We start from the raw sequence: 7876 nt of genomic DNA, 5'->3' as shown, positions 1-7876 counted from the left end.
GAAACGCCTTGGGGCGGGGAGGCATTCCAGGGCTCTGATGCTGCCCCCACACCCTTCGCGACGCTGCCTCACCCCCTCCCGTTGCAGCTCCGATCGGGCACTACAGTACGGTAGTCAGCCAGTCAGGTGACTGACTGTGAGCCAGGTCAGAAGAATGAGCGTCTGCATAGAAGCTCATTCTGGCTATTGGCTGCAGTAGGAGAGAAGATGGCCGCGGAGGGTATGCTGCGCGTGCCCAGTCACGGCCACTCTTCCCATGTGCCTTTGCGGAGCAGAGCCATGTGTGACCTCACGGCTCTGCTCCCAGACTAACCGCCGGCGCTCCACCCGCATTGCCCAGCGCCCAGCCCTTGCCCAGCAGCATTACCTGCATCAAAAAGTAAGTGTAACCTGCGTAGGCAGGCAATGTTGGCAGAGAGGGGGGCTGAGCTGTCATATATATATATATATATATATATATATATATATCCCCCCAAAAAAACAACAATGTCATAGATATGTGTGTGTGTGTATTTATATCTATCTATATATAGATAGATATACATACACACACACAAACATATCTATGATATCTTTGTTTTTTTTGGGATATATATAGATATATATCTATAGATATTTATAATATATATATATGTTGACAATGGATCAGCGGCACTCAGGAGTCTTTAAAAGTTAGTGAAGAAAAGGTGTCTTTATTTCGACGTTTCGGGGGTTAAGTGACCCCGTCTTTAGGAACCTGTGTGTGTTCCTGAAGACGGGGTCACTTGACCCCGAAACGTTGAAATAAAGACACCTTTTCTTCACTAACTTTTAAAGACTCCTGAGTGCCGCTGATCCATTGTCGACTTCATTGAGGGGAGTGATCTCTACCCTCTGAGGGCACCTGGAGCAAGGTATATACCCTGACTAGGGTTTGCAGAGTGCCGGGCCATTTGCATATTATATATATATATCTATATATATATATATAATGTATCTCAAATAGATATATCTCAAATAGATATATATATATATATATAGATAGAGATCTCTCTCTCATCTATCTCAAATGAAGTAATTGCAGCACTCTGTGGACTTCAAGGAAATAACCACGGCACAAGGCATAGGGCCGTATTCAATCACCCGATTTTTCGGCGATATCGCCATCATGTAAAAATGGAGAAAACTTTCCTTCATTTTTAAAAAGGTGGAAAATGGGCAAAATCCCTATTTTTGTGTAAAAATGTGGGGATTTCTTACAGAGCCCTTTGGACAGCCCCCCCAATGATACTTTGGCAAAACATTTTTACATAAATTGCGTGCTTTGGCGAAAAATGACAGCTGAAATTTATTTATTTTTTGTGAAAAATGCATTTAATGTATTGGGACTGGTATTTTGAAGGGACATAAAGATGCGCCAAGTGTTTTAAACATCGTACGTTGCCGGCACAGGTGGTTTTTTAGTGGTTTTAAAGAACCACCTGCGCCAGCCACGTGCGATGTTTAAAACACTTGGCGCAGCCTTATGGCCCTCCGAAATACCAGACCCGATACGTTAAACACATTTTTTACGGGGAAAAAAAATTTAGACTGAAATTTCAGCGCCTGATTTTTGACAAAGTACGCAATTTACGAAATATGTTTTCGCTAAATTATCATTAGGGGGGCTGTCCAAAGGGTTCTGTAAGAAATCCCCACATTTTTACCCAAAAATAGGGATTTTGTAAATTTTTTCGCCTGCCCTAGGCTGGAGAAAAGGTTTCTCCAGTTTTTAGGTGAAAAATGTCAGTTTTTCGCAGTTTTTCACAAATCGGCCGATTCGCAAACGAAGGCGAAAACGGCCGATTTCGCCTCTGATTGAATACGGCGCTTAATGTTCAGAAAATTATGCATTGTGCTGTGGTCATTTCCTTGAAGTTCATGGAGTGCTGCGCTTCTCTGCGTTTGGGGTCAGCTTTGGTCTCTGGATGTGCACCCTTGCCGTTTATATTTTGTGGCGCCGACCTCTGTCCGTATAGTATATACATACATACATACATACAATACTGCGCACCGGCACTCCCACTATCCGTGTCATAGGGCAAGAAGCCCAATACTTGCTCTGGTGCCCTCCAAGGAGGACAGCACCCCCAAAATGTAATAGTAACAAAAGTCAGGCGGCACTCAGAGTCTCAGTAAATCCAATACCCTCACCAGAGGGATTTAATGGTCAATGGTCGACGTTTCGAGGTGATCCACCCCTTCCTCAGGACAACATAACAAAGTGAAACACATACAACAAGGCATATAAACACATAAAACAATATGCACTTACCCCACTGTACAACCATGCAACCATGGATTTACTGAGACTCTGAGTGCCACCTGACTTTTGTTACTAATATATATATATATATATATATATATATATTGTATATGTATATATGTAAATGTGTGTATATATAAAAGATAGCGAGAGCTATAATGACAAACAGCGGTAATCTTTGATTATAACTGTTTTCTCTAGAAAAGATGGCATAACCCCTTTAGCAAGCGCTAAAGGGGTTATACTTCATTGATAAATAGGGGCCTTAGATTGGTGGTGGGATTATTTGATAGGGAGACCAGTCAAAATTTTGCCTAGGGCACCAAATTGGCTAGGGCCAGCTCTATTGTGCAGCCTTAGAAAGTTTACCTTATGTACATATGCTTAGTCTGGGAGCCTCTGTCTGGTCTTTCCTACTGTTAGAATTGCTAGATTACATGTGACAGAGCTAACAGCATCTGACATCTCCTGAGACAGATCTCCCTTGCAGCAGCAATGTCTGTAATAAATCCCTGCTGACAAAAAGTGCTAAAACTCATGGGATAGATGCCTAGTATCGTGTAGAAAGCCCTCTAGACTGGTGAAGTGCAGCAACTCGACATGACATCGATTTCACAAGTGGACGGAAGACTTCTGGAGAGATGTGACCCATGCTGTCTGGATAGCTTCCCACAACTCCCTGATATTTGTAGATGCAGGAATGAACCTCTCCACCACGTCCCATAAATGCTAGATTTGATTTCATGTTGGGAGAACATGGTGGCCACACCATTTGTCAAATCTCTCCAGAATGCTCCTCGAACCAATACTAGACGACTTGGGACCGATGACACGGTGCATTATCCTGCTGGAATATTCCATCATTGTGGGGGTGCATGAAATCCATGAAGGGCTGCAGATGGTCATAAAGCTATGCAACGTAGAGGTTAACGGTCAGTGACATTTTCAGGTGGCCCCAACCCATGCTAGATGAACACACCCCACATCATTATGAAACCACCACCAACCTAGACGGTACCTTGTTGACAACTGGGGTCCATGGCCTCATGTTGTTTGCGCCATATCTGAACCCTACTATCAGCCCGAAACAACTGGAACCGTGACTCACCGGACCACGCCACATGTTGCCAGTACTCCAGTGTCAAATTAGCTACAGTCAGGTGGATAAATATTGGGACATTGACAGAATTTTCATATTTTGGCCTCTATTCACCACCACAATGGCTTTGAAATGAAACAAACAAAATGTGCTTTAACTGCAGACTTTCAGATTTAATTTGAGGGTAATTACATCCAAATCATGTGAACGGTGTAGGCATTACAACGGTTTCTATATGTGCCTCCCACTTTTTAAGGGGCCAAAAGTAATGGGACTATCAACTCAAAAGCTATTTCATAGACAGGTGTGGGCTATTCCCTCATTATTTCATTATCAATTAAGGTCTGGAGTTGATTCTAGATGTGACACTTGCATTTGGAATCAGTTGCTGTGGACTCTCAATATGAGATCCAAAGAGCTGTCACTATCAGTGAAGCAAGCCATCATTAGGCTGAAAAATCAAAACAAACCCATCAGAGAGATAGCAAAAACATTAGGTGTGGCCAAATCAACTGTTTAGAACATTCTTAAAAAGAAAGAACGCACCGGAGAGCTCAGCAACACCAAAAGACCCGGAAGACCACGGAAAACAACTGTGGTGGATGACAAAATAATTATTTCCCTGGTGAAGAAAAACCCCTTCACAACAGTTAGCCAAATCAAGAACACTCTCCAGGAGGTAGGTGTATATGTGTCAAAGTCAACAATCAAGAAAAGACTTCACAAGTGTGAATATAGAGGGTTCACCACAAGATGTAAACCATTGGTGAGCCACAAAAACAGGAAGACCAGATTAGAGTTTGCCAAACAACATCTAAAAAAGCCATTACAGTTCTGGAACAACATCCTATGGACAGATGAGACAAAGATCAACTTGTACCAGAGTGATGGGAAGAGAAGAGTATGGAGAAGGAAAGGAACTGCTCATGATCCAAAACATACCACCTCATCAGTGAAGCATGGTGGTGGTAGTGTCATGGCGTGGGCATGTATGGCTGCCAATGGAACTGGTTCCCTTGTATTTATTGATGATGTGACTGCTGCCAAAAGCAGCAGAATGAATTCTGAAGTGTTTCGGGCATTATTATATGCTCATATTCAGTCAAATGCTTCAGAACTCATTGGACGTCTCTTCACAGTGCAGATGGACAATGACCCGAAGCATACTGCAAAAGCAACCAAAGAGTTTTTTAAGGCTAAAAAGTGGAATGTTATGCAATGGCCAAGTCAATCCCCTGACCTGAATCCGATTGAGCATGCATTTCACTTGATGAAGACAAAACTGAAGGTAAAATGCCCCAAGAACAAGCAGGAACTGAAGACATTTGCAGTAGAGGCCTGACAGACCATCACCAGGGATGAAACCCATCGTCTGGTGATGTCTATGCGTTCCAGACTTCAGGCAGTAATTGCCTGCAAAGGATTTGCAACAAAGTATTAAAAGTGAAAGTTAGATTTAGGATTGTTTAGTTTGTCCCATTACTTTTGTCCCCTTAAAAAGTGGGAGGCACATATAGAACCGTTGTAATTCCTACACCATTCACCTGATTTGGATGTAATTACCCTCAAATTAAATCTGAAAGTCTGCAGTTAAAGCACATCTTGTTTGTTTCATTTCAAAGCCATTGTGGTGGTGAATAGAGGCCAAAATATGAAAATTCTGTCAATGTCCCAATATTTATTCACCTGACTGTACGTCAAGAGCCCAGGTGAGGCGCTGTGTCTGGTGTCGTAGTGTTAATGGGCACTCTGGTGGGTCTTTTGCTGCCATATCTCACAGATGCTAAAGATCGCTGCATTGACCTTCTGCATTTGCGTGTCTTCTGCCAGGGGTGGATTGGCTGTTGGAGTCAGCAGGAAGATTCCCGGTGAGCCGAGGCAGCCTGCAGTGGGGCCGGACCACATTAAATTACACACGGCAGGCTAAAGTGTGAGGCCAGGCATATATTACAGTCTGCAGTCATCCTGCGGGGCTGAGGGGCGGGCTGACAAATGAGGTGGGCGGAGCTAAGTGGGCCGGAAAGTGCTCTACAAAGCTCCGTACACACGGACCGATCAGCCAGCGATAACGATATCGCTGGCTGATCGTCCTGGTGTACTGGATGATCGATATCGATCATCCAGCACACCAATGACTATAGCGAGGTCCCTATAGTAACCTGCTCGATATCGAGCAGGTTGGCCAGCATGCATGGCCGATGGACGGTATCGCTATCGTCCATACGTGCCCGCACATCGCTGATCGTTGGTAGGCAAAAAATGATCGATAACGATATGAACGATATCGTTATTGTTCAAATCGTTCATTTAAATTGCTGCGCGTATACGCAGCATACGTCAGCCGGTTGTGCTGGGAGGCCACGCTGACAGATGAGCTGGGCGGCAGATGGAGCTGAGGGGTATAAAGGAAGGGTAGTGGATAGATCCCTTTCATTATTTGTACCCTGACATTAGTTACTGTCCAATGTCATTCCTTACTGCACTCAATCCACGTCACTTCCATAGTGTTCACTCTAGCTCCGGCGTGACGCAGGGCCGGAGCGAGAAGGGGGCGTGGTCATCAAAAGGGGGCGTGTCTATAAGACGCGTCCCCTTTTCGTCACTCTTGGGGGCGTGCCCGGCACTTACGGACACGCCGGGCAGCCCCCAAGCCCTGCAGACAGAGAGAATAGATGCTGGGCGCATACGCCCGGCGTCTATTCTCCGGCGGTGACCGGGTCACCGCAAATTTCTTCACCCGCGGGACACTGCGACCCGCGGGTGAAGACGGCTCCGGCAGGCTGTTAGGGCAGGGCGCTTTTTGCCCTCCTTCTGGAGGGCAGGGCGCTTTTTGCCTTCCAGAAGGAGGGCAGGGCGCCGCGCCCCGCTAAAACAGCCTAGCGGGAACGCTACTTCCAAGTACATATATTGAAGGGGATCTAAACACTCCCATAAAGGAAAGTAAAGGAAGCGCCAGGGCACAGATCTGACAGATGGGCTGCTGGTGCTGATGATCGCAGCTGCAGCCTGCCTCTCGCTCACAGCCACATGTCTCTGTCTGTGAGTCAGAAGCCGCTTGGGCTGGGATCGTTAGCACCAGTGGCCCCTCAGTTTTGATCATTAGACCCAGCCAGATTTTAGATGGGGGCATTGGTGGTGTGTGCTCTCCTCCCCCACTCTTGCAGGGGACTTTAGTCTCACTGTCCGGCTGAGTTTCACTTTCCTCTCCCGACTACTCTGCATGATGCCCCACCCCAAGGTCCCCCACAGCTCCTCCTTTCTCCTCCGCCCCCTGCTTCCCCTCGCTGGGCTAAATAGAGGCACTCAGACGTTCCTCACCTGTGCCTCTCCACCTACCCACCCCACGTGTTCCCCTAAACCGCCACCAATGTGTGCCTCTGCCACCGTTATATGCTGTGCCTCTGCCCCTCCCCTTACAGGTATGCCTCATTCCTGTTTCCCATCCTTTGCCACATTTTCCTTCTGTCCTCCTCTATCTGTGCCTCTGATACTTCCCCCTGCTATGTCTCTGCCCCCTTTGTCATCTGTACCTCTGCAACCATCTCCATTTGTCCCTATGCTTCTTTCCCCATCTAGTACCTCTGCTACCTCATCATGTGTGCATATTCCACCTCCCCATGGCTGGTGTCTGCCATCAGAAGTGGTGCAGACCATAGAAATACAGGTGTGTACAGCACCACTTCATTCATCTAAAGGATGGCAGCTAAGCACAATGTTATGTTAATAATAATTTTATATTTCTATTTTATGTATTTTATGTATTTTATTATTATTATTATTATTATTATTATTTTATGACCGGACAGGAAAATTAAAGGAAAGGATGGCGGTCCACAGATCAGCCATCCGGGCAGCACTGGTGTTAGTGAACAACCGGTGGCAAGCCACTTTCTAGAATATAATCATCCCCTTACATCGCTAAAATACAGAATGATAGACCACATCCCTCCACTTAAACATAGGGGTGATCTGGGCAAGATGCTGCTTAGACGGGAGGCACAGTGAATTTTAAACTCGATGTTGTCGCTCCTTGGGGCCTAAATGTAAGTATTTCGTACTCATGTTTTCTGTGACAGTTAGACTGGCTTGGACGGCTGGGTTGCAGACCAGAGAGAGGTGCCTATGGATGCAGTCTCCTGGTTCGGTCCCCATACATACTTCTGGCCAATATGTTTCTTCTGGGACTATTCCCTCATTGACATCAATGATAGTGACATGAATATGTGTTGCTTTCCTCATATGGTGTATACTACATACTATACTTTTTGATATTATATTTTTCTTTATGGCTGCTCTATCCTATTGACAGGACCCCCGGCAGGAGGCTGAGCATGGTGAAGGGGAGCACATATAAATGGTGAATACACACTTATTCTTTATTTCTGATGAAAATGTTGGTTTAAACATTGAAACGTTGACATACCAAAGGCTGCTGTTTTATTCTTTTGAGAAACCCTGAGTGCCGCAGTCAATACCTGCATACATCCTCATGT

Source organism: Taudactylus pleione, unplaced genomic scaffold (genome assembly GCF_031769625.1).
Source record: "Taudactylus pleione unplaced genomic scaffold, aTauple2 ptg001123l, whole genome shotgun sequence".
Classification (NCBI taxonomy): Eukaryota; Metazoa; Chordata; class Amphibia; order Anura; family Myobatrachidae; genus Taudactylus; species Taudactylus pleione.
The sequence above is the reverse complement of the archived record's forward strand: the minus strand, read 5'-3'. Positions refer to the sequence as shown.